The following is a 26,519-nucleotide window of genomic DNA, read 5'->3' on the forward strand; positions in this document are numbered from 1 at the left end:
TCCCTCTCCCTCCCACTCTCCTCTCAGCTTCTCTTCTCTGCTGTCTCATCTCCCCCTCTCTTCTCTGCCTGCCTCTCTTCTGTGTCCCTCTCCCTCCCACTCTCCTCTCTTGCTTCTCTTCTCTGCTGTCTCGTCTCTCCCTCTCTTCTCACTCTCTCCTCTCTGCCTGCCTCTCTTCTGTGTCCCTCTCCCTCCCACTCTCCTCTCAGCATCTCTTCTCTGCTGTCTCATCTCTCCCTCTCTTCTCACTCTCTCCTCTCTGCCTGCCTCTCTTCTGTGTCCCTCTCCCTCCTCTTGGGCGTTGTCTGTCTCTCTCTTTGCCTTTCTCACTCTTTCCTCCCTTCTTGCGTTCTTCTCGTTTCTTCGTTTTTCATCGCCCCCCTTGCAGACCCGAAGACCCCCCTGGGACCTGGGATGGAGGTGGAGAATGGGGAATTGTGGGGAGGGGAGGAGCTCTCCCCGTTATCTCTGGAATTTGGGGTTTCATTGAAGAATGGAGGAACAGGCGCATTCCCCCTGGGCTATGGGCGGGGTCTGCAGGTGTCTGGGAGAGGAGGCTGTGATTGGCTGAGCTCTCGCTGTTGGTGTGATTGACAGGCTTTTGGCGCCCTGTGATTGGCTGGTTTCTGAGCCGGGCTTCTCTCTTGCAGGTGAGGTGACTCTGGATTCTGGCACCGCTCATCCCCGGCTCATCGTGTCCGCGGACGGGAGAAGAGTGAGACGCGGACCCCGAGCCCAGGACCTGCCCGACACCCCCCAGAGATTCACTAGACACTGGATCGTCCTGGGGAGGGAGGGGCTGAGCTCCGGGGGGCATTACTGGGAGGTGGAGGTGGGGGGCAGCACGGGCTGGATCCTGGGGGTGTGTGATGAGTCTGTGCCCAGGAAGGTGGAGATCACAGCATCACCTGCGCGAGGATTCTGGACAGTGCGGCTCCGGGATGGTAAATACGAGGCTCTCACCTTCCTTCCCACTTCCCTGGCCCCCCGCACTCCCCCCAGGGTCCTGGGCCTCTTCCTGGACTATGAGGCGGGCAGGCTCTCGGTCTACGATGCTCAGGACCGGGCTCTGCTCTTCACCTTCCCTGGGGCCTCCTTCCCCCGCACCCTGCGGCCCTTCTTCAGAACATGGAGCCCCGAGGGGGGGCTGCGGATCCTCCCGGGGGCAGGAGGGGACTGAGAGCAGCGGAGCCTGGCAGCAGGTAAGAGGGGAGGGGGGGGGGGGCTGGGTCTGTGAGGGCGGCAAAGGGGGGGACTGTGTCTGGAGGGGGGACTGGAGGGGGCTGCAGGTAAGGGGGGCTGTGTCTGAGAGGTCAGCGAAGGGGGGGGCTGCAGGTCAAAGGGTGCGTTGTGTCTGGGGGGGGTGCAGCTAAAGGGGGCGCTGTGTCTGTGAGGGGAACTGCAGGTAAGGGGGGCTGTGACTGTGAAGGGGGCTGTGTCTGTGGAGGGGGGCACTTGGGAGGCTGCAGATAAGGGGCCCATGTGTCTGTGAGGGTGCGGCACTGGTGGGACTGTGTCTGTGGGGGGGATTCGGGCCCTGGCCAGCGGTATATAAAGGTAAGGGGGAGCTGTGGGGGCAGTGGCTCGTCCTTATTGGGGGGGCACTGCTCGCTCTTGCAGTGTCCGTTGTAGGGGGGCGTAGACAGGACTGAAGTTCTTGCAAAGGGGGGGGGGCAATTACTTCTTTCGGGTGCTGTCCTGGGATGTTTAAGAAGTGGGGGAGAGAAATGAGGGACGGGGGCGGGAACTGTTTTCTGTTTTGGGGGCTGGGGTTACTGTCGTGTATCTGAAAGGGAGGGGCACTGGTATCTTGATCCAGGTGATATATATATTTATTTGTTGTGCGGGGGGGGGGTTAAGGGTTTCGGCGGGAGCCTCGTTTGAGCGGTGTCTGGGGTTTTGCAGATGTAATTTGGCGTCTACACTGAAGTAGAGGGAGCTGGGAGGGACAGTGGGGTCTCCTGTTAATTAATTGATTTAGACCTCCCCCCCCCCCGCCAGCCTATCTACACCCCCATATATGCGGCTCTCACATTTATATTGCAAAACTGTAGCAACTTTGCTCACACGTCACCCGCTTCCGCACAAGAAGGGCTTTTCAATGTTAGTTTTATGTGCAATAGTTATTATATACTGTCCTGCTATAGGCGCTTGGTGTGGAGTCATTTCTTCAGTGATATTTCCTGCCCTTTGGAGTTTCACTTATATTTTACGGCTCATCTCTATGGCAGTAAAGCCACTTTACTTGGTTCAGAATCACCATCTTTCTCGGTAGCTGCTAGTCTCCCATTCCCTAGCCAACACTGGCCCCTAGTGGCACATTTAGGAAGGGGTTATTTACATCCATTGGTAGGTCTCTTTCTCGCTACTATTGCTTTCTCGGTAACTGCAAGTCTCCCATTCCCTGGACAACACTGGCCCCTAATGGCATATTTAGGAAGGGGTTATTTACATCCATTGGTAGGTCTCTTTCTGGCTACTATTGCTTTCTCGGTAACTGCAAGTCTCCCATTCCCTGGCCAACACTGGCCCCTAGTGGCACATTTAGGAAGGGGTTATTTACAACCATTGGTAGGTCTTAAGTAATGTTGGTATTTATTAAAAACTGTTTTTTGGTTTTCTTTTTGCTATTCTCTCTCTTGGCGACTTCTTTTCAAACCACATGGTCTCCAGCTCTATATTAGTTTTATTTTATCCCGTTAGACAGCTGCACTAACTACATACACATGCATGTGTGCACTGATATGTTCCTTTCTATGCTTGCATTGTAATTATGTCTCACTTTTGACTCATGGCAACAAATCATTATTATATTTTCTGAGAGAGTTTTACTAACTACTTGCACTTACCCCCGACCATTTCCCCTTCTCTAAACATTAGCACAAAACTTGGATAATTTTTCTCTGCTCCTCTTACCGCCTTATCTTACTTGCTTCACTTACTCCTTATATCTTCTCCAGTTTGTCACATTAATAAATGTGTATAGTAGTCGTAGCCGCCTGTGTTTCACATCCACCTTGCCCTCCCCTCCCCCCTCCCTTTTATGTCCATTAGCACTTACTCTTATCATCTGTCCCGTGACCTTTGATATCAGCTTGCCTGCCTCCCCCTTCCCAGCTTGTCTTCTCCTCCCACCCCCCCAGCACTATTCTGAATCGCCCTTTGACCTACTATGATAGTTGCTTGTTTTGTTTCTCTATATTTCTCCTCGCTTCATACCCCCCTCACCCCCCCTCCTCTCATTATACTCATGCATTACATTGATTGTAGTCAGGCATAGTAATGTTACTGCTTGTCTTGTCTCATACCCCCCTCCCCCTCCTCTCGTTATACTCGTGCATTACATTGATTGTAGTCAGGCATGGTAATGTTACTGCTTGTCTTGTCTCATACCCCCCTTCCCCTCCTCTCATTATACTCATGCACTACATCCATTGTCGTCAGGCATAGTAATGTTACTGCTTATCTTGTCTCATACCCCCCTCCCCCTCCTCTCGTTATACTCATGCACTACATCAATTGTCGTCAGGCATGGTAATGTTACTGCTTGTCTTGTCTCATACCCCCCTCCCCCTCCTCTCGTTATACTCATGCACTACATAAATTGTCGCCAGGCATAGTAATGTTACTGCCTGTCTTGTCTCATACCCCCCTCCCCCTCCTCTCGTTATACTCGTGCACTACATCAATTGTCATCAGGCATAGTAATGTTACTGCCTGTCTTGTCTCATACCCCCTCCCCCTCCTCTCGTTATGCTCATGCACTACATCAATTGTCGTCAGGCATAGTAATGTTACTGCTTGTCTTGTCTCATACCCCCCTCCCCCTCCTCTCGTTATACTCCTGCACTACATCAATTGTCGTCAGGCATAGCAATGTTACTGCTTGTCTTGTCTCATACCCCCTCCCCCTCCTCTCGTTATACTGATGCACTACATCAATTGTCGCCAGGCATAGTAATGTTACTGCCTGTCTTGTCTCATACCCCCCCTCCTCTCGTTATGCTCATGCACTACATCAATTGTCGTCAGGCATAGTAATGTTACTGCTTGTCTTGTCTCATACCCCCCTCCCCCTCCTCTCGTTATACTCATGTACTACATCAATTGTCGCCAGGCATAGTAATGTTACTGCCTGTCTTGTCTCATACCCCCCTCCCCCTCCTCTTGTTATACTCATGCACTACATCAATTGTCAGGCATAGTAATGTTACTGCTTGTCTTGTCTCATACCCCCCTTCCCCTCCTCTCGTTATACTCATGCACTAAATCAATTGTCGTCAGGCATAGCAATGTTACTGCTTGTCTTGTCTCATTCTTATCCTTCCCCTCCTCTCGTTATACTCATGCACTACATCAATTGTAGTCAGGCATAGTAATGTTACTGATTGTCTTGTCTCACAGCCCCCTCCCCCTCCTCTCGTTCTACTCGTGCACTACATCAATTGTCGTCAGGCATAGCAATGTTACTGCTTGTCTTGTCTCATTCTTATCCTTCCCCTCCTCTCGTTATACTCATGCACTACATCAATTGTCATCAGGCATAGTAATGTTACTGCTTGTCTTGTCTCATACCCCCCTCCCCCTCCTCTCGTTATACTCATGCACTACATCAATTGTCGTCAGGCATGGTAATATTACTGCTTGTCTTGTCTCATACCCCCTCCCCCTCCTCTCGTTATACTCATTCACTACATCAATTGTCGTCAGGCATGGTAATGTTACTGCTTGTCTTGTCTCATACCCCCTGCCCCTCCTCTCGTTATACTCATGCACTACATCAATTGTCGTCAGGCATGGTAATATTACTGCTTGTCTTGTCTCATACCCCCTCCCCCTCCTCTCGTTATACTCATGCACTACATCAATTGTCGTCAGGAATGGTAATGTTACTGCTTGTCTTGTCTCATACCCCCTCCCCCTCCTCTCGTTATACTCGTGCACTACATCAATTGTCGTCAGGCATAGCAATGTTACTGCTTGTCTTGTCTCATTCTTATCCTTCCCCTCATCTCGTTATACTCATGCACTACATCAATTGTCGTCAGGCATGGTAATGTTACTGCTTGTCTTGTCTCATACCCCCCTCCCCCTCCTCTCGTTATACTCATGCACTACATCCATTGTCATCAGGCATAGTAATGTTACTGCCTGTCTTGTCTCATACCCCCTCCCCCTCCTCTCGTTATACTCATGCACTACATCATTTGTCGTCAGGCATAGCAATGTTACTGCTTGTCTTGTCTCATACCCTCCCCCCTCCTCTCGTTATACTCATGCACTACATCAATTGTCGTTAGGCATAGCAATGTTACTGCTTGTCTTGTCTCATTCTTATCCTTCCCCTCCTCTCTTTATACTCATGCACTACATCAATTGTCGTCAGGCATAGTAATGTTACTGCTTGTCTTGTCTCATACCCCTCTCCCCCTCCTCTCGTTATACTCATGCACTACATCAATTGGTGTCAGGCATAGCAATGTTACTGCTTGTCTTGTCTCATACCCCCCTCCCCCTCCTCTCGTTATGCTCATGCACTACATCAATTGTCGTCAGGCATAGTAATGTTACTGCCTGTCTTGTCTCATACCCCCTCCCCCTCCTCTCGTTATGCTCATGCACTACATCAATTGTCATCAGGCATAGTAATGTTACTGCTTGTCTTGTCTCATACCCCCTCCCCCTCCTCTCGTTATACTCGTGCACTACATCAATTGTCGTCAGGCATAGTAATGTTACTGCTTGTCTTGTCTCATACCCCCTCCCCCTCCTCTCGTTATACTCGTGCACTACATCAATTGTCATCAGGCATAGTAATGTTACTGCCTGTCTTGTCTCATACCCCCTCCCCCTCCTCTCGTTATGCTCATGCACTACATCAATTGTCGTCAGGCATAGTAATGTTACTGCCTGTCTTGTCTCATACCCCCTCCCCCTCCTCTCGTTATACTCGTGCACTACATCAATTGTCATCAGGCATAGTAATGTTACTGCCTGTCTTGTCTCATACCCCCTCCCCCTCCTCTCGTTATGCTCATGCACTACATCAATTGTCGTCAGGCATAGTAATGTTACTGCTTGTCTTGTCTCATACCCCCTCCCCCTCCTCTCGTTATGCTCGTGCACTACATCAATTGTCGTCAGGCATAGTAATGTTACTGCTTGTCTTGTCTCATACCCCCTCCCCCTCCTCTCGTTATACTCGTGCACTACATCAATTGTCATCAGGCATAGTAATGTTACTGCCTGTCTTGTCTCATACCCCCTCCCCCTCCTCTCGTTATGCTCGTGCACTACATCAATTGTCGTCAGGCATAGTAATGTTACTGCTTGTCTTGTCTCATACCCCCCTCCCCCTCCTCTCGTTATACTCCTGCACTACATCAATTGTCGTCAGGCATAGCAATGTTACTGCTTGTCTTGTCTCATTCTTATCCTTCCCCTCCTCTCGTTATACTCATGCACTACATCAATTGTCGTCAGGCATAATAATGTTACTGCTTGTCTTGTCTCATACTCCCTCCCCCTGCTCTCGTTATGCTCATGCACTACATCATTTGTCGTCAGGCATAGTAATGTTACTGCTTGTCTTGTCTCATACCCCCCTCCCCCTCCTCTCGTTATACTCGTGCACTACATCAATTGTCGTCCGGCATAGCAATGTTACTGCTTGTCTTGTCTCATTCTTATCCTTCCCCGCCTCTTGTTATACTCATGCACTACATCAATTGCCGTCAGGCATAGTAATGTTACTGCCTGTCTTGTCTCATACCCCCTCCCCCTCCTCTCGTTATGCTCATGCACTACATCATTTGTCGTCAGGCATAGTAATGTTACTGCTTGTCTTGTCTCATACCCCCTCCCCCTCCTCTCGTTATACTCAAGCACTACATCAATTGGCGCCAGGCATAGCAATGTTACTGCTTGTCTTGTCTCATACCCCCTCCCCCTCCTCTCGTTATACTGATGCACTACATCAATTGTCGCCAGGCATAGTAATGTACTGCCTGTCTTGTCTCATACCCCCCCTCCTCTCGTTATGCTCATGCACTACATCAATTGTCGTCAGGCATAGTAATGTTACTGCTTGTCTTGTCTCATACCCCCCTCCCCCTCCTCTCGTTATACTCATGTACTACATCAATTGTCGCCAGGCATAGTAATGTTACTGCCTGTCTTGTCTCATACCCCCCTCCCCCTCCTCTTGTTATACTCATGCACTACATCAATTGTCAGGCATAGTAATGTTACTGCTTGTCTTGTCTCATACCCCCCTCCCCCTCCTCTCGTTATACTCATGCACTAAATCAATTGTCGTCAGGCATAGCAATGTTACTGCTTGTCTTGTCTCATTCTTATCCTTCCCCTCCTCTCGTTATATTCATGCACTACATCAATTGTAGTCAGGCATAGTAATGTTACTGATTGTCTTGTCTCACAGCCCCCTCCCCCTCCTCTCTTTATACTCGTGCACTACATCAATTGTCGTCAGGCATAGCAATGTTACTGCTTGTCTTGTCTCATTCTTATCCTTCCCCTCCTCTCGTTATACTCATGCACTACATCAATTGTAGTCAGGCATAGTAATGTTACTGCTTGTCTTGTCTCATACCCTCTCCCCCTCCTCTCGTTATACTCATGCACTACATCAATTGTCATCAGGCATAGTAATGTTACTGCTTGTCTTGTCTCATACCCCCCTCCCCCTCCTCTCGTTATACTCATGCACTACATCAATTGTCGTCAGGCATGGTAATATTACTGCTTGTCTTGTCTCATACCCCCTCCCCCTCCTCTCGTTATACTCATTCACTACATCAATTGTCGTCAGGCATGGTAATGTTACTGCTTGTCTTGTCTCATACCCCCTGCCCCTCCTCTCGTTATACTCATGCACTACATCAATTGTCGTCAGGCATGGTAATATTACTGCTTGTCTTGTCTCATACCCCCTCCCCCTCCTCTCGTTATACTCATGCACTACATCAATTGTCGTCAGGCATGGTAATGTTACTGCTTGTCTTGTCTCATACCCCCCTCCCCCTCCTCTCGTTATACTGGTGCACTACATCAATTGTCGTCAGGCATAGCAATGTTACTGCTTGTCTTGTCTCATTCTTATCCTTCCCCTCATCTCGTTATACTCATGCACTACATCAATTGTAGTCAGGCATAGTAATGTTACTGCTTGTCTTGTCTCATACCCCCCTCCACCTCCTCTCATTATACTCATGCACTACATCAATTGGTGTCAGGCATAGCAATGTTACTGCTTGTCTTGTCTCATACCCCTCTCCCCCTCCTCTCGTTATACTCATGCACTACATCCATTGTCGTCAGGCATAGTAATGTTACTGCTTGTCTTGTCTCATACCCCTCTCCCCCTGCTCTCGTTATACTCATGCACTACATCGATTGTCGTCAGGCATAGTAATGTTACTGCTTGTCTTGTTTCATACCTCCCTCCCCTCCTCTCATTATACTCATGTACTACATCAATTGGTGCCAGGCATAGCAATGTTACTGCTTGTCTTGTCTCAAACCCTCCTCCCCCTCCTCTCGTTATACTCATGTACTACATCAATTGTCGCCAGGCATAGTAATGTTACTGCCTGTCTTCTCCCATACCTCCCCTCCTCTCGTTATGCTCATGCACTACATCAATTGTCGTCAGGCATAGTAATGTTACTGCTTGTCTTGTCTCATACCCCCCTCCCCCTCCTCTCGTTATACTGATGCACTACATCAATTGTCGCCAGGCCTAGTAATGTTACTGCCTGTCTTGTCTCATACCACCCTCCCCCTCTTCTCGTTATACTCATGCACTACATCAATTGTCGTCAGGCATAGTAATGTTACTGCTTGTCTTGTCTCATACCCCCCTCCCCCTCCTCTCGTTATACTCATGCACTACATCAGTTGTCATCAGGCATAGTAATGTTACTGCTTGTCTTGTCTCATACCCCCCCTCCTCTCGTTATACTCATGCACTACATCAATTGTCGTCAGTCATAGTAATGTTACTGCCTGTCTTGTCTCATACCACCCTCCCCCTCCTCTTGTTATACTCATGCACTACATCAATTGTCAGGCATAGTAATGTTACTGCTGGTCTTGTCTCATACCCCCCTCCCCCTCCTCTCGTTGTACTCATGCACTACATCCATTGTCGTCAGGCATAGTAATGTTACTGCCTGTCTTCTCTCATACCCCCTCCCCCTCCTCTCGTTATACTCATGCACTACATCAATTGTCATCAGGCATAGTAATGTTACTGCTTGTCTTGTCTCATACCCCCCTCCCCCTCCTCTCGTTATACTCATGCACTAAATCAATTGTCGTCAGGCATAGTAATGTTACTGCCTGTCTTGTCTCATACCCCTTCCCCCTCCTCTCGTTATGCTCATGCACTACATCATTTGTCGTCAGGCATAGTAATGTTACTGCTTGTCTTGTCTCATACCCCCTCCCCCTCCTCTCGTTATACTTATGCACTACATCAATTGTCATCAGGCATAGTAATGTTACTGCTTGTCTTGTCTCATACCCCCCTCCTCTCGTTATACTCGTGCACTACATCAATTGTCGTCAGGCATAGTAATGTTACTGCTTGTCTTGTCTCATACCCCCCTCCTCTCGTTATACTTGTGCACTACATCAATTGTCGTCAGGCATAGCAATGTTACTGCTTGTCTTGTCTCATTCATATCCTTCCCCTCCTCTCGTTATACTCATGCACTACATCAATTGTCATCAAGCATAGTAATGTTACTGCTTGTCTTGTCTCATACCCCCTCCCCCTCCTCTCGTTATACTCATGCACTAATTCAATTGTCGTCAGGCATAGCAATGTTACTGCTTGTCTTGTCGCATTCTTATCCTTCCCCTCCTCTCGTTATACTCATGCACTACATCAATTGTAGTCAGGCATAGTAATGTTACTGATTGTCTTGTCTCATAGCCCCCTCCCCCTCCTCTCGTTATACTCGTGCACTACATCAATTGTCGTCAGGCATAGCAATGTTACTGCTTGTCTTGTCTCATTCTTATCCTTCCCCTCCTCTCGTTATACTCATGCACTACATCAATTGTAGTCAGGCATAGTAATGTTACTGCTCGTCTTGTCTCAAACCCCCTCCCCCTCCTCTCGTTATACTTATGCACTACATCAATTGTCATCAGGCATAGTAATGTTACTGCTTGTCTTGTCTCATACCCCCCTCCTCTCGTTATACTCGTGCACTACATCAATTGTCGTCAGGCATAGTAATGTTACTGCTTGTCTTGTCTCATACCCCCCTCCTCTCGTTATACTCGTGCACTACATCAATTCTCGTCAGGCATAGCAATGTTACTGCTTGTCTTGTCTCATTCATATCCTTCCCCTCCTCTCGTTATACTCATGCACTACATCAATTGTCATCAGGCATAGTAATGTTACTGCTTGTCTTGTCTCATACCCCCTCCCCCTCCTCTCGTTATACTCATGCACTAATTCAATTGTCGTCAGGCATAGCAATGTTACTGCTTGTCTTGTCTCATTCTTATCCTTCCCCTCCTCTCGTTATACTCATGCACTACATCAATTGTAGTCAGGCATAGTAATGTTACTGATTGTCTTGTCTCATAGCCCCCTCCCCCTCCTCTCGTTATACTCGTGCACTACATCAATTGTCGTCAGGCATAGCAATGTTACTGCTTGTCTTGTCTCATTCATATCCTTCCCCTCCTCTCGTTATACTCATGCACTACATCAATTGTCATCAGGCATAGTAATGTTACTGCTTGTCTTTTCTCATACCCCCTCCCCCTCCTCTCGTTATACTCATGCACTAATTCAATTGTCGTCAGGCATAGTAATGTTACTGCTTGTCTTGTCTCATACCCCCTCCCCCTCCTCTCGTTATACTCATGCACTACATCAATTGTCATCAGGCATAGTAATGTTACTGCTTGTCTTGTCTCATACCCCCCTCCCCCTCCTCTCGTTATACTCATGCACTAAATCAATTGTCGTCAGGCATAGTAATGTTACTGCCTGTCTTGTCTCATACCCCTTCCCCCTCCTCTCGTTATGCTCATGCACTACATCATTTGTCGTCAGGCATAGTAATGTTACTGCTTGTCTTGTCTCATACCCCCTCCCCCTCCTCTCGTTATACTTATGCACTACATCAATTGTCATCAGGCATAGTAATGTTACTGCTTGTCTTGTCTCATACCCCCCTCCTCTCGTTATACTCGTGCACTACATCAATTGTCGTCAGGCATAGTAATGTTACTGCTTGTCTTGTCTCATACCCCCCTCCTCTCGTTATACTCGTGCACTACATCAATTGTCGTCAGGCATAGCAATGTTACTGCTTGTCTTGTCTCATTCATATCCTTCCCCTCCTCTCGTTATACTCATGCACTACATCAATTGTCATCAGGCATAGTAATGTTACTGCTTGTCTTGTCTCATACCCCCTCCCCCTCCTCCCGTTATACTCATGCACTAATTCAATTGTCGTCAGGCATAGCAATGTTACTGCTTGTCTTGTCTCATTCTTATCCTTCCCCTCCTCTCGTTATACTCATGCACTACATCAATTGTAGTCAGGCATAGTAATGTTACTGATTGTCTTGTCTCATAGCCCCCTCCCCCTCCTCTCGTTATACTCGTGCACTACATCAATTATCGTCAGGCATAGCAATGTTACTGCTTGTCTTGTCTCATTCTTATCCTTCCCCTCCTCTCGTTATACTCATGCACTACATCAATTGTAGTCAGGCATAGTAATGTTACTGCTCGTCTTGTCTCAAACCCCCTCCCCCTCCTCTCGTTATACTTATGCACTACATCAATTGTCATCAGGCATAGTAATGTTACTGCTTGTCTTGTCTCATACCCCCCTCCTCTCGTTATACTCGTGCACTACATCAATTGTCGTCAGGCATAGTAATGTTACTGCTTGTCTTGTCTCATACCCCCCTCCTCTCGTTATACTCGTGCACTACATCAATTGTCGTCAGGCATAGCAATGTTACTGCTTGTCTTGTCTCATTCATATCCTTCCCCTCCTCTCGTTATACTCATGCACTACATCAATTGTCATCAGGCATAGTAATGTTACTGCTTGTCTTGTCTCATACCCCCTCCCCCTCCTCTCGTTATACTCATGCACTAATTCAATTGTCGTCAGGCATAGCAATGTTACTGCTTGTCTTGTCTCATTCTTATCCTTCCCCTCCTCTCGTTATACTCATGCACTACATCAATTGTAGTCAGGCATAGTAATGTTACTGATTGTCTTGTCTCATAGCCCCCTCCCCCTCCTCTCGTTATACTCGTGCACTACATCAATTGTCGTCAGGCATAGCAATGTTACTGCTTGTCTTGTCTCATTCATATCCTTCCCCTCCTCTCGTTATACTCATGCACTACATCAATTGTCATCAGGCATAGTAATGTTACTGCTTGTCTTTTCTCATACCCCCTCCCCCTCCTCTCGTTATACTCATGCACTAATTCAATTGTCGTCAGGCATAGTAATGTTACTGCTTGTCTTGTCTCATACCCCCTCCCCCTCCTCTCGTTATACTCATGCACTACATCAATTGTCGTCAGGCATGGTAATGTTACTGCTTGTCTTGTCTCATACCCCCCTCCCCCTCCTCTCGTTATACTCGTGCACTACATCAATTGTCGTCAGGCATAGCAATGTTACTGCTTGTCTTGTCTCATTCTTATCCTTCCCCTCATCTCGTTATACTCATGCACTACATCAATTGTAGTCAGGCATAGTAATGTTACTGCTTGTCTTGTCTCATACCCCCCTCCACCTCCTCTCATTATACTCATGCACTACATCAATTGGTGTCAGGCATAGCAATGTTACTGCTTGTCTTGTCTCATACCCCTCTCCCCCTCCTCTCGTTATACTCATGCACTACATCAATTGTCGTCAGGCATGGTAATATTACTGCTTGTCTTGTCTCATACCCCCTCCCCCTCCTCTCGTTATACTCATGCACTACATCAATTGTCGTCAGGCATGATAATGTTACTGCTTGTCTTGTCTCATACCCCCTGCCCCTCCTCTCGTTATACTCATGCACTACATCAATTGTCGTCAGGCATAGTAATGTTACTGCTTGTCTTGCCTCATACCCCCCTACCCCTCCTCTCGTTATACTCATGCACTACATCAATTGTCGTCAGGCATGGTAATGGTACAGCTTGTCTTGTCTCATACCTCCCCCCCTCCTCTCGTTATACTCATGCACTACATCCATTGTCGTCAGGCATAGTAATGTTACTGCTTGTCTTGTCTCATACCCCCCCCCCCCCTGCTCTCGTTATACTCATGCACTACATCGATTGTCGTCAGGCATAGTAATGTTACTGCTTGTCTTGTTTCATACCTCCCTCCCCTCCTCTCATTATACTCATGTACTACATCAATTGGTGCCAGGCATAGCAATGTTACTGCTTGTCTTGTCTCAAACCCTCCTCCCCCTCCTCTCGTTATACTCATGTACTACATCAATTGTCGCCAGGCATAGTAATGTTACTGCCTGTCTTCTCTCATACCCCCCCCTCCTCTCGTTATACTCATGCACTACATCAATTGTCGTCAGTCATAGTAATGTTACTGCCTGTCTTGTCTCATACCCCCCTCCCCCTCCTCTTGTTATACTCATGCACTACATCAATTGTCAGGCATAGTAATGTTACTGCTTGTCTTGTCTCATACCCCCCTCCCCCTCCTCTCGTTATACTCATGCACTACATCCATTGTCGTCAGGCATAGTAATGTTACTGCCTGTCTTCTCTCATACCCCCTCCCCCTCCTCTCGTTATACTCATGCACTACATCAATTGTCATCAGGCATAGTAATGTTACTGCTTGTCTTGTCTCATACCCCCCTCCCCCTCCTCTCGTTATACTCATGCACTAAATCAATTGTCGTCAGGCATAGTAATGTTACTGCCTGTCTTGTCTCATACCCCTTCCCCCTCCTCTCGTTATGCTCATGCACTACATCATTTGTCGTCAGGCATAGTAATGTTACTGCTTGTCTTGTCTCATACCCCCCTCCCCCTCCTCTCGTTATACTCATGCACTACATCCATTGACGTCAGGCATAGTAATGTTACTGCCTGTCTTCTCTCATACCCCCTCCTCTCATTATACTCATGCACTACATCAATTGTCATCAGGCATAGTAATGTTACTGCTTGTCTTGTCTCATACCCCCCTCCCCCTCCTCTCGTTATACTCATGCACTAAATCAATTGTCGTCAGGCATAGCAATGTTACTGCTTGTCTTGTCTCATTCTTATCCTTCCCCTCCTCTCGTTATACTCATGCACTACATCAATTGTAGTCAGGCATAGTAATGTTACTGATTGTCTTGTCTCATAGCCCCCTCCCCCTCCTCTCGTTATACTCGTGCACTACATCAATTGTCGTCAGGCATAGCAATGTTACTGCTTGTCTTGTCTCATTCTTATCCTTCCCCTCCTCTCGTTATACTCATGCACTACATCAATTGTCATCAGGCATGGTAATGTTACTGCTTGTCTTGTCTCATACCCCCTGCCCCTCCTCTCGTTATACTCATGCACTACATCAATTGTCGTCAGGCATGGTAATATTACTGCTTGTCTTGTCTCATACCCCCTCCCCCTCCTCTAGTTATACTCATGCACTACATCAATTGTCGTCAGGCATGGTAATGTTACTGCTTGTCTTGTCTCATACCCCCCTCCTCTCGTTATACTCGTGCACTACATCAATTGTCGTCAGGCATAGCAATGTTACTGCTTGTCTTGTCTCATTCTTATCCTTCCCCTCATCTCGTTATACTCATGCACTACATCAATTGTAGTCAGGCATAGTAATGTTACTGCTTGTCTTGTCTCATACCCCCCTCCACCTCCTCTCATTATACTCATGCACTACATCAATTGATGTCAAGCATAGCAATGTTACTGCTTGTCTTGTCTCATACCCCCCTCCCCCTCATCTTGTTATACTCATGCACTACATCAATTGTCATCAGGCATGGTAATAGTACTGCTTGTCTTGTCTCATACCCCCTCCCCCTCCTCTCGTTATACTCATGCACTACATCAATTGTCGTCAGGCATGGTAATGTTACTGCTTGTCTTGTCTCATACCCCCTGCCCCTCCTCTCGTTATACTCATGCACTACATCAATTGTCGTCAGGCATAGTAATGTTACTGCTTGTCTTGTCTCATACCCCCCTACCCCTCCTCTCGTTATACTCATGCACTACATCAATTGTCGTCAGGCATGGTAATGGTACAGCTTGTCTTGTCTCATACCTCCCCCCCCTCCTCTCGTTATACTCATGCACTACATCCATTGTCGTCAGGCATAGTAATGTTACTGCTTGTCTTGTCTCATACCCCCCTCCCCCTGCTCTCGTTATACTCATGCACTACATCGATTGTCGTCAGGCATAGTAATGTTACTGCTTGTCTTGTTTCATACTTCCCTCCCCCTCCTCTCATTATACTCATGTACTACATCAATTGGTGCCAGGTATAGCAATGTTACTGCTTGTCTTGTCTCAAACCCCCCTCCCCCTCCTCTCATTATACTCATGTACTACATCAATTGGTGCCAGGCATAGCAATGTTACTGCTTGTCTTGTCTCAAACCCTCCTCCCCCTCCTCTCGTTATACTCATGTACTACATCAATTGTCGCCAGGCATAGTAATGTTACTGCCTGTCTTCTCTCATACCCCCCCTCCTCTCGTTATGCTCATGCACTACATCAATTGTCGTCAGGCATAGTAATGTTACTGCTTGTCTTGTCTCATACCCCCCTCCCCCTCTTCTCGTTATACTGATGCACTACATCAATTGTCGCCAGGCATAGTAATGTTACTGCCTGTCTTGTCTCATACCCCCCTCCCCCTCTTCTCGTTATACTCATGCACTACATCAATTGTCGTCAGGCATAGTAATGTTACTGCTTGTCTTGTCTCATACCCCCCTCCCCCTCCTCTCGTTATACTCGTGCACTACATCAATTGTCGTCAGGCATAGCAATGTTACTGCTTGTCTTGTCTCATTCTTATCCTTCCCCTCCTCTCGTTATACTGATGCACTACATCAATTGTCGCCAGGCATAGTAATGTTACTGCCTGTCTTGTCTCATACCCCCCTCCCCCTCCTCTCGTTATACTCATGCACTACATCAATTGTCGTCAGGCATAGTAATGTTACTGCTTGTCTTGTCTCATACCCCCCTCCCCCTCCTCTCGTTATACTCGTGCACTACATCAATTGTCGTCAGGCATAGCAATGTTACTGCTTGTCTTGTCTTATTCTTATCCTTCCCCTCATCTCATTATACTCATGCACTACATCAATTGTAGTCAGGCATAGTAATGTTACTGCTTGTCTTGTCTCATAACCCCCTCCACCTCCTCTCGTTATACTCATGCACTACATCAATTGGTGTCAGGCATAGCAATGTTACTGCTTGTCTTGTCTCATACCCCCCTCCCCCTCCTCTCGTTATACTCATGCACTACATCAATTGTCGTCAGGCATGGTAATATTACTGCTTGTCTTGTCTCATACCCCCTCCCCCTCCTCTCGTTATACTCATGCACTACATCAATTGTCGTCAGGCATGGTAATGTTACTGCTTGTCTTGTCTCATACCCCCTGCCCCTCCTCTCGTTATACTCATGCACTACATCAATTGTCGTCAGGCATAGTAATGTTACTGCTTGTCTTGTCTCATACCCTCCTACCCCTCCTCTCGTTATACTCATGCACTACATCAATTGGCGTCAGGCATGGTAATGGTACTGCTTGTCTTGTCTCATACCCCCTCCCCCTCCTCTCGTTATACTCATGCACTACATCAATTGTCATCAGGCATAGTAATGTTACTGCTTGTCTCGTCTCATACCCCCCTCCCCCTCCTCTTGTTATACTCATGCACTACATCAATTGTCATCAGGCATAGTAATGTTACTGCCTGTCTTGTCTCATACGCCCTCCCCCTCCTCTCGTTATGCTCATGCACTACATCATTTGTCGTCAGGCATAGTAATGTTACTGCTTGTCTTGTCTCATACCCCCCTCCCACTCCTCTCGTTATACTCGTGCACTACATCAATTGTAGTCAGGCATAGTAATGTTACTGCTTGTCTTGTCTCATACCCCCTCCCCCTCCTCTCGTTATACTCATGCACTACACCAATTGTAGTCAGGCATAGTAATGTTACTGCTTGTCTTGTCTCTTACCCCCCTCCCCCTCCTCTCGTTATACTCATGCACTACATCAATTGTCGTCAGGCATAGCAATGTTACTGCTTGTCTTGTCTCATACCCCCTCCCCCTCCTCTCGTTATACTCATGCACTACTTCAATTGTCGTCAGGCATGGTAATGTTACTGCTTGTCTTGTCTCATACCCCCTGCCCCTCCTCTCGTTATACTCATGCACTACATCAATTGTCGTCAGGCATGGTAATATTACTGCTTGTCTTGTCTCATACCCCCTCCCCCTCCTCTCGTTATACTCATGCACTACACCAATTGTCGTCAGGCATGGTAATGTTACTGCTTGTCTTGTCTCATACCCCCCTCCCCCTCCTCTCGTTATACTCGTGCACTACATCAATTGTCGTCAGGCATAGCAATGTTACTGCTTGTCTTGTCTCATACCCCCCTCCCCCTCCTCTCGTTATACTCATGCACTACATCAATTGTCGTCAGGCATGGTAATATTACTGCTTGTCTTGTCTCATACCCCCTCCCCCTCCTCTCGTTATACTCATGCACTACATCAATTGTCGTCAGGCATAGTAATGTTACTGCTTGTCTTGTCTCATACCCCCCTACCCCTCCTCTCGTTATACTGATGCACTACATCAATTGTCGTCATGCATGGTAATGGTACTGCTTGTCTTGTCTCATACCTCCCCCCCCCCTCCTCTCGTTATACTCATGCACTACATCCATTGTCGTCAGGCATAGTAATGTTACTGCTTGTCTTGTCTCATACCCCCCTCCCCCTCCTCTCGTTATACTCATGCACTACATCGATTGTCGTCAGGCATAGTAATGTTACTGCTTGTCTTGTTTCATACCTCCCTCCCCCTCCTCTCATTATACTCATGTACTACATCAATTGGTGCCAGGCATAGCAATGTTACTGCTTGTCTTGTCTCAAACCCTCCTCCCCCTCCTCTCGTTATACTCATGTACTACATCAATTGTCGCCAGGCATAGTAATGTTACTGCCTGTCTTCTCTCATACCCCCCCTCCTCTCGTTATACTCATGCACTACATCAATTGTCGTCAGGCATAGTAATGTTACTGCTTGTCTTGTCTCATACCCCACTCCCCCTCCTCTCGTTATACTGATGCACTACATCAATTGTCGCCAGGCATAGTAATGTTACTGCCTGTCTTGTCTCATACCCCCCTCTCCCTCTTCTCGTTATACTCATGCACTACATCAATTGTCGTCAGGCATAGTAATGTTACTGCTTGTCTTGTCTCATACCCCCCTCCCCCTCCTCTCGTTATACTCATGCACTACATCAATTGTCATAAGGCATAGTAATGTTACTGCTTGTCTTGTCTCATACCCCCCTCCCCCTCCTCTCGTTATACTCATGCACTACATCAATTGTCGTCAGTCATAGTAATGTTACTGCCTGTCTTGTCTCATAACCCCTCCCCCTCCTCTCGTTATACTCGTGCACTACATCAATTGTCGTCAGGCATAGCAATGTTACTGCTTGTCTTGTCTCATTCTTATCCTTCCCCTCCTCTCGTTATACTGATGCACTACATCAATTGTCGCCAGGCATAGTAATGTTACTGCCTGTCTTGTCTCATACCCCCCTCCCCCTCTTCTAGTTATACTCATGCACTACATCAATTGTCGTCAGGCATAGTTATGTTACTGCTTGTCTTGTCTCATACCCCCCTCCCCCTCCTCTCGTTATATTCGTGCACTACATCAATTGTCGTCAGGCATAGCAATGTTACTGCTTGTCTTGTCTCATTCTTATCCTTCCCCTCATCTCGTTATACTCATGCACTACATCAATTGTAGTCAGGCATAGTAATGTTACTGCTTGTCTTGTCTCATACCCCCCTCCACCTCCTCTCGTTATACTCATGTACTACATCAATTGGTGTCAGGCATAGCAATGTTACTGCTTGTCTTGTCTCATACCCCCCTTCCCCTCCTCTCGTTATACTCATGCACTACATCAATTGTCGTCAGGAATGGTAATATTACTGCTTGTTTTGTCTCATACCCCCTCCCCCTCCTCTCGTTATACTCATGCACTACATCAATTGTCGGCAGGCATGGTAATGTTACTGCTTGTCTTGTCTCATACCCCCTGCCCCTCTTCTCGTTATACTCATGCACTACATCAATTGTCGTCAGGCATAGTAATGTTACTGCTTGTCTTGTCTCATACCCCCCTACCCCTCCTCTCGTTATACTCATGCACTACATCAATTGTCGTCAGGCATGGTAATGGTACTGCTTGTCTTGTCTCATACCCCCCCCTCCTCTCGTTATACTCATGCACTACATCAATTGTCGTCAGGCATAGTAATTTTACTGTTTGTCTTGTCTCATACCCCCTCCCCCTCCTCTCGTTATACTCATGCACTACATCAATTGTCGTCAGGCATAGTAATGTTACTGCTTGTCTTGTCTCATACCCCCTCCACCTCCTCTCGTTATACTCATGCACTACATCAATTGGCGCCAGGCATAGCAATGTTACTGCTTGTCTTGTCTCATACCCCCTCCCCCTCCTCTCGTTATACTGATGCACTACATCAATTTTCGCCAGGCATAGTAATGTTACTGCCTGTCTTGTCTCATACCCCCCCTCCTCTCGTTATGCTCATGCACTACATCAATTGTCGTCAGGCATAGTAATGTTACTGCTTGTCTTGTCTCATACCCCCCTCCCCCTCCTCTCGTTATACTCATGTACTACATCAATTGTCGCCAGGCATAGTAATGTTACGGCCTGTCTTCTCTCATACCCCCCCTCCTCTCGTTATGCTCATGCACTACATCAATTGTCGTCAGGCATAGTAATATTTCTGCTTGTCTTGTCTCATACCCCCCTCCCCCTCTTCTCGTTATACTCATGCACTACATCAATTGTCGTCAGGCATAGCAATGTTACTGCTTGTCTTGTCTCATTCTTATCCTTCCCCTCCTCTCGTTATACTCATGCACTACATCAATTGTAGTCAGGCATAGTAATGTTACTGCTTGTCTTGTCTCATACCTTCCCCCTCCTCTCGTTATACTTATGCACTACATCAATTGTCATCAGGCATAGTAATGTTACTGCTTGTCTTGTCTCATACCCCCCTCCCCCTCCTCTCGTTATACTCATGCACTACATCAATTGTCGTCAGGCATAGTAATGTTACTGCCTGTCTTGTCTCATACCCCCTCCCCCTCCTCTCGTTATGCTCATGCACTACATCATTTGTCGTCAGGCATAGTAATGTTACTGCTTGTCTTGTCTCATACACCCCTCCCACTCCTCTCGTTATACTCGTGCACTACATCAATTGTCGTCAGGCATAGCAATGTTACTGCTTGTCTTGTCTCATTCTTATCCTTCCCCTCATCTCGTTATACTCATGCACTACATCAATTGTAGTCAGGCATAGTAATGTTACTGCTTGTCTTGTCTCATACCCCCTCCCCCTCCTCTCGTTATACTCATGCACTACATCATTGTCGTAAGGCATAGTAATGTTACTGCTTGTCTTGTCTCATACCACCCTCTCCCTGCTTTCGTTATACTCATGCACTACATCAATTGTCGTCAGGCATGGTAATGTTACTGCTTGTCTTGTCTCATACCACCCTCCCCCTCCTTTCGTTATACTCATGCACTACATCAATTGTCGTCAGGCATAGTAATGTTACTGCCTGTCTTGTCTCATACCCCCTCCCCCTCCTCTCGTTATTCTCGTGCACTACATCAATTGTCTTCAGGCATAGTAATGTTACTGCTTGTATTGTCTCATACCCCCCTCCCCCTCCTCTCATTATACTCGTGCACTACATCAATTGTCGTCAGGCATAGCAATGTTATTGCTTGTCTTGTCTCATTCTTATCCTTCCCCTCCTCTCGTTATACTCATGCACTACATCATTTGTCGTCAGGCATAGTAATGTTACTGCTTGTCTTGTCTCATACCCCCCTCCCCCTCCTCTCATTATACTCATGCACTACATCAATTATCATCAGGCATAGTAATTTTACTGCTTGTCTTGTCTCATACCCCCTCCCCCTCCTCTCGTTATACTTATGCACTACATCAATTGTCATCAGGCATAGCAATGTTACTGCTTGTCTTGTATCATACCCCCCTCCCCCTCCTCTCGTTATACTCATGCACTACATCAATTGGTGTCAGGCATAGCAATGTTACTGCTTGTCTTGTCTCATACCCCCCTCCCCCTCCTCTCGTTATACTCCTGCACTACATCAATTATCATCAGGCATAGCAATGTTACTGCTTGTCTTGTCTCATTCTTATCCTTCCCCTCCGCTCGTTATACTCATGCACTACATCAATTGTCGTCAGGCATAGTAATGTTACTGCTTGTCTTATCTCATACCCCTCCTCCCCCTCCTCTCGTTATACTCATGCACTACACCAATTGTCGCCAGGCATAGTAATGTTACTGCCTGTCTTGTCTCATACCCCACTCCCCCCCTCTTGTTATGCTCATGCACTACTTCAATTGTGGTCAGGCATAGTAATGTTACTGCTTGTCTTGTCTCATACCCCCCTCCCCCTCCTCCTCCTGTTATACTCATGCACTACATCAGTTGTCGTCAGGCATGGTAATGTTACTGCTTGTCTTGTCTCATACCCCCCTTCCCCTCCTCTCGTTATACTCATGCACTACATCGATTGTCGTCAGGCATAGTAATGTTACTGCTTGTCTTGTCTCATACCCCCCTCCCCCTCCTCTCATTATACTCATGCACTACATCAATTATCATCAGGCATAGTAATTTTACTGCTTGTCTTGTCTCATACCCCCTCCCCCTCCTCTCGTTATACTTATGCACTACATCAATTGTCATCAGGCATAGCAATGTTACTGCTTGTCTTGTCTCATACCCCCCTCCCCCTCCTCTCGTTATACTCATGTACTACATCAATTGGTGCCAGGCATAGCAATGTTACTGCTTGTCTTGTCTCAAACCCTCCTCCCCCTCCTCTCGTTATACTCATGTACTACATCAATTGTCGCCAGGCATAGTAATGTTACTGCCTGTCTTGTCTCATACCCCCTCCCCCTCCTCTCGTTATACTGATGCACTACATCAATTGTCGCCAGGCATAGTAATGTTACTGCCTGTCTTGTCTCATACCCCCCCTCCTCTCGTTATGCTCATGCACTACATCAATTGTCGTCAGGCATAGTAATGTTACTGCTTGTCTTGTCTCATACCCCCCTCCCCCTCCTCTCGTTATACTCATGTACTACATCAATTGTCGCCAGGCATAGTAATGTTACTGCCTGTCTTCTCTCGTACCCCCCCTCCTCTCGTTATGCTCATGCACTACATCAATTGTCGTCAGGCATAGTAATGTTACTGCCTGTCTTGTCTCATACCCCTCTCCCCCCCTCTTGTTATGCTCATGCACTACTTCAATTGTGGTCAGGCATAGTAATGTTACTGCTTGTCTTGTCTCATACCCCCCTCCCCCTCCTCCTGTTATACTCATGCACTACATCAGTTGTCGTCAGGCATAGCAATGTTACTGCTTGTCTTGTCTCATACCCCCCTCCCCCTCCTCTCATTATACTCATGCACTACATCAATTATCATCAGGCATAGTAATTTTACTGCTTGTCTTGTCTCATACCCCCTCCCCCTCCTCTTGTTATACTTATGCACTACATCAATTTGTCATCAGGCATAGCAATGTTACTGCTTGTCTTGTCTCATACCCCCCTCCCCCTCCTCTCGTTATACTCATGTACTACATCAATTGGTGCCAGGCATAGCAATGTTACTGCTTGTCTTGTCTCAAACCCTCCTCCCCCTCCTCTCGTTATACTCATGTACTACATCAATTGTCGCCAGGCATAGTAATGTTACTGCCTGTCTTGTCTCATACCCCCTCCCCCTCCTCTCGTTATACTGATACACTACATCAATTGTCGCCAGGCATAGTAATGTTACTGCCTGTCTTGTCTCATACCCCCCCTCCTCTCGTTATGCTCATGCACTACATCAATTGTCGTCAGGCATAGTAATGTTACTGCTTGTCTTGTCTCATACCCCCCTCCCCCTCCTCTCGTTATACTCATGTACTACATCAATTGTCGCCAGGCATAGTAATGTTACTGCCTGTCTTCTCTCATACCCCCCCTCCTCTCGTTATGCTCATGCACTACATCAATTGTCGTCAGGCATAGTAATGTTACTGCTTGTCTTGTCTCATACCCCCCTCCCCCTCCTCTCGTTATACTGATGCACTACATCAATTGTCGCCAGGCATAGTAATGTTACTGCCTTTCTTGTCTCATACCCCCCTCCCCCTCTTCTCGTTATACTCATGCACTACATCAATTGTCGTCAGGCATAGTAATGTTACTGCTTGTCTTGTCTCATACCCCCCTCCCCCTCCTCTCGTTATACTCATGCACTACATCAATTGTCATCAGGCATAGTAATGTTACTGCTTGTCTTGTCTCATACCCCCCTCCCCCTCCTCTCGTTATACTCATGCACTACATCAATTGTCGTCAGGCATAGTAATGTTACTGCCTGTCTTGTCTCATACCCCCTCCCCCTCCTCTCGTTATACTCATGCACTACATCAATTGTCGTCAGGCATAGTAATGTTACTGCTTGTCTTGTCTCATACCCCCCTCCTCTCGTTATACTCGTGCACTACATCAATTGTCGTCAGGCATAGCAATGTTACTGCTTGTCTTGTCTCATTCTTATCCTTCCCCTCCTCTCGTTATACTCATGCACTACATCAATTGTAGTCAGGCATAGTAATGTTACTGCTTGTATTGTCTCATACCCCCTCCCCCTCCTCTCGTTATACTTATGCACTACATCAATTGTCATCAGGCATAGTAATGTTACTGCTTGTCTAGTCTCATACCCCCCTCCTCTCGTTATACTCGTGCACTACATCAATTGTGTCAGGCATAGTAATTTTACTGCTTGTCTTGTCTCATACCCCCCTCCTCTCGTTATACTCGTGCACTACATCAATTGTCGTCAGGCATAGCAATGTTACTGCTTGTCTTGTCTCATTCATATCCTTCCCCTCCTCTCGTTATACTCATGCACTACATCAATTGTCGTCAGGCATAGCAATGTTACTGCTTGTCTTGTCTCATTCTTATCCTTCCCCTGCTCTCGTTATACTCATGCACTACATCAATTGTAGTCAGGCATAGTAATGTTACTGATTGTCTTGTCTCATAGCCCCCTCCCCCTCCTCTCGTTATACTCGTGCACTACATCAATTGTCGTCAGGCATAGCAATGTTACTGCTTGTCTTGTCTCATTCTTATCCTTCCCCTCCTCTCGTTATACTCATGCACTACATCAATTGTCATCAGGCATAGTAATGTTACTGCTTGTCTCGTCTCATACCCCCCTCCCCCTCCTCTCGTTATACTCATGCACTACATCAATTGTCATCAGGCATAGTAATGTTACTGCCTGTCTTGTCTCATACGCCCTCCCCCTCCTCTCGTTATGCTCATGCACTACATCAATTGGTGTCAGGCATAGCAATGTTACTGCTTGTCTTGTCTCTTACCCCTCTCCCCCTCCTCTCGTTATACTCATGCACTAGATCAATTGTCGTCAGGCATGGTAATGTTACTGCTTGTCTTGTCTCATACCCCCTGCCCCTCCTCTCGTTATACTCATGCACTACATCAATTGTCGTCAGGCATGGTAATATTACTGCTTGTCTTGTCTCATACCCCCTCCCCCTCCTCTCATTATACTCATGCACTACATCAATTGTCTTCAGGCATGGTAATGTTACTGCTTGTCTTGTCTCATACCCCCCTCCCCCTCCTCTCGTTATACTCATGCACTACATCAATTGTCATCAGGCATAGTAATGTTACTGCTTGTCTTGTCTCATACCCCCCTCCCCCTCCTCTCGTTATACTCATGCACTACATCAATTGTCGTCAGGCATAGTAATGTTACTGCCTGTCTTGTCTCATACCCCCTCACCCTCCTCTCGTTATACTCATGCACTACATCAATTGTCGTCAGGCATAGTAATGTTACTGCTTGTCTTGTCTCATACCCCCCTCCTCTCGTTATACTCGTGCACTACATCAATTGTCGTCAGGCATAGCAATGTTACTGCTTGTCTTGTCTCATTGTTATCCTTCCCCTCCTCTCGTTATACTCATGCACTACATCAATTGTAGTCAGGCATAGTAATGTTACTGCTTGTCTTGTCTCATACCCCCTCCCCCTCCTCTCGTTATACTTATGCACTACATCAATTGTCATCAGGCATAGTAATGTTACTGCTTGTCTTGTCTCATACCCCCCTCCTCTCGTTATACTCGTGCACTACATCAATTGTCGTCAGGCATAGTAATGTTACTGCTTCTCTTGTCTCATACCCCCCTCCTCTCGTTATACTCGTGCACTACATCAATTGTCGTCAGGCATAGCAATGTTACTGCTTGTCTTGCCTCATTCATATCCTTCCCCTCCTCTCGTTATACTCATGCACTACATCAATTGTCGTCAGGCATAGCAATGTTACTGCTTGTCTTGTCTCATTCTTATCCTTCCCCTGCTCTCGTTATACTCATGCACTACATCAATTGTCATCAGGCATAGTAATGTTACTGCTTGTCTCGTCTCATACCCCCCTCCCCCTCCTCTCGTTATACTCATGCACTACATCAATTGTCGTCAGGCATAGTAATGTTACTGCTTGTCTTGTCTCATACCCCCCTCCCCCTCCTCTCGTTATACTCATGCACTACATCAATTGTCATCAGGCATAGTAATGTTACTGCTTGTCTTGTCTCATACCCCCCTCCCCCTCCTCTCGTTCTACTCATGCACTACATCAATTGTCGTCAGGCATAGTAATGTTACTGCCTGTCTTGTCTCATACCCCCTCCCCCTCCTCTCGTTATACTCATGCACTACATCAATTGTCGTCAGGCATAGTAATGTTACTGCTTGTCTTGTCTCATACCCCCCTCCTCTCGTTATACTCGTGCACTACATCAATTGTCGTCAGGCATAGCAATGTTACTGCTTGTCTTGTCTCATTCTTATCCTTCCCCTCCTCTCGTTATACTCATGCACTACATCAATTGTAGTCAGGCATAGTAATGTTACTGCTTGTATTGTCTCATACCCCCTCCCCCTCCTCTCGTTATACTTATGCACTACATCAATTGTCATCAGGCATAGTAATGTTA

General features: G+C 46.9%; 1 long non-coding RNA gene across 1 annotated transcript in view; it reads left to right on the forward strand.

Annotated features, from left to right (window-relative positions):
• The first annotated feature begins 650 nt into the window (after positions 1–650).
• Positions 651–26,519, forward strand: part of LOC138521930 (uncharacterized) — a 102,693-nt gene continuing 76,824 nt past the window's right edge. Inside the window, exon 1 of the long non-coding RNA XR_011283178.1 lies at positions 651–1,202. This is a non-coding gene — a long non-coding RNA (uncharacterized lncRNA). The remainder of the gene's footprint in view (positions 1,203–26,519) is intronic.

Source organism: Ambystoma mexicanum, chromosome 13, assembly GCF_040938575.1.
Source record: "Ambystoma mexicanum isolate Mex_15411 chromosome 13, UKY_AmexF1_1, whole genome shotgun sequence".
NCBI classification, from domain to species: domain Eukaryota; kingdom Metazoa; phylum Chordata; class Amphibia; order Caudata; family Ambystomatidae; genus Ambystoma; species Ambystoma mexicanum.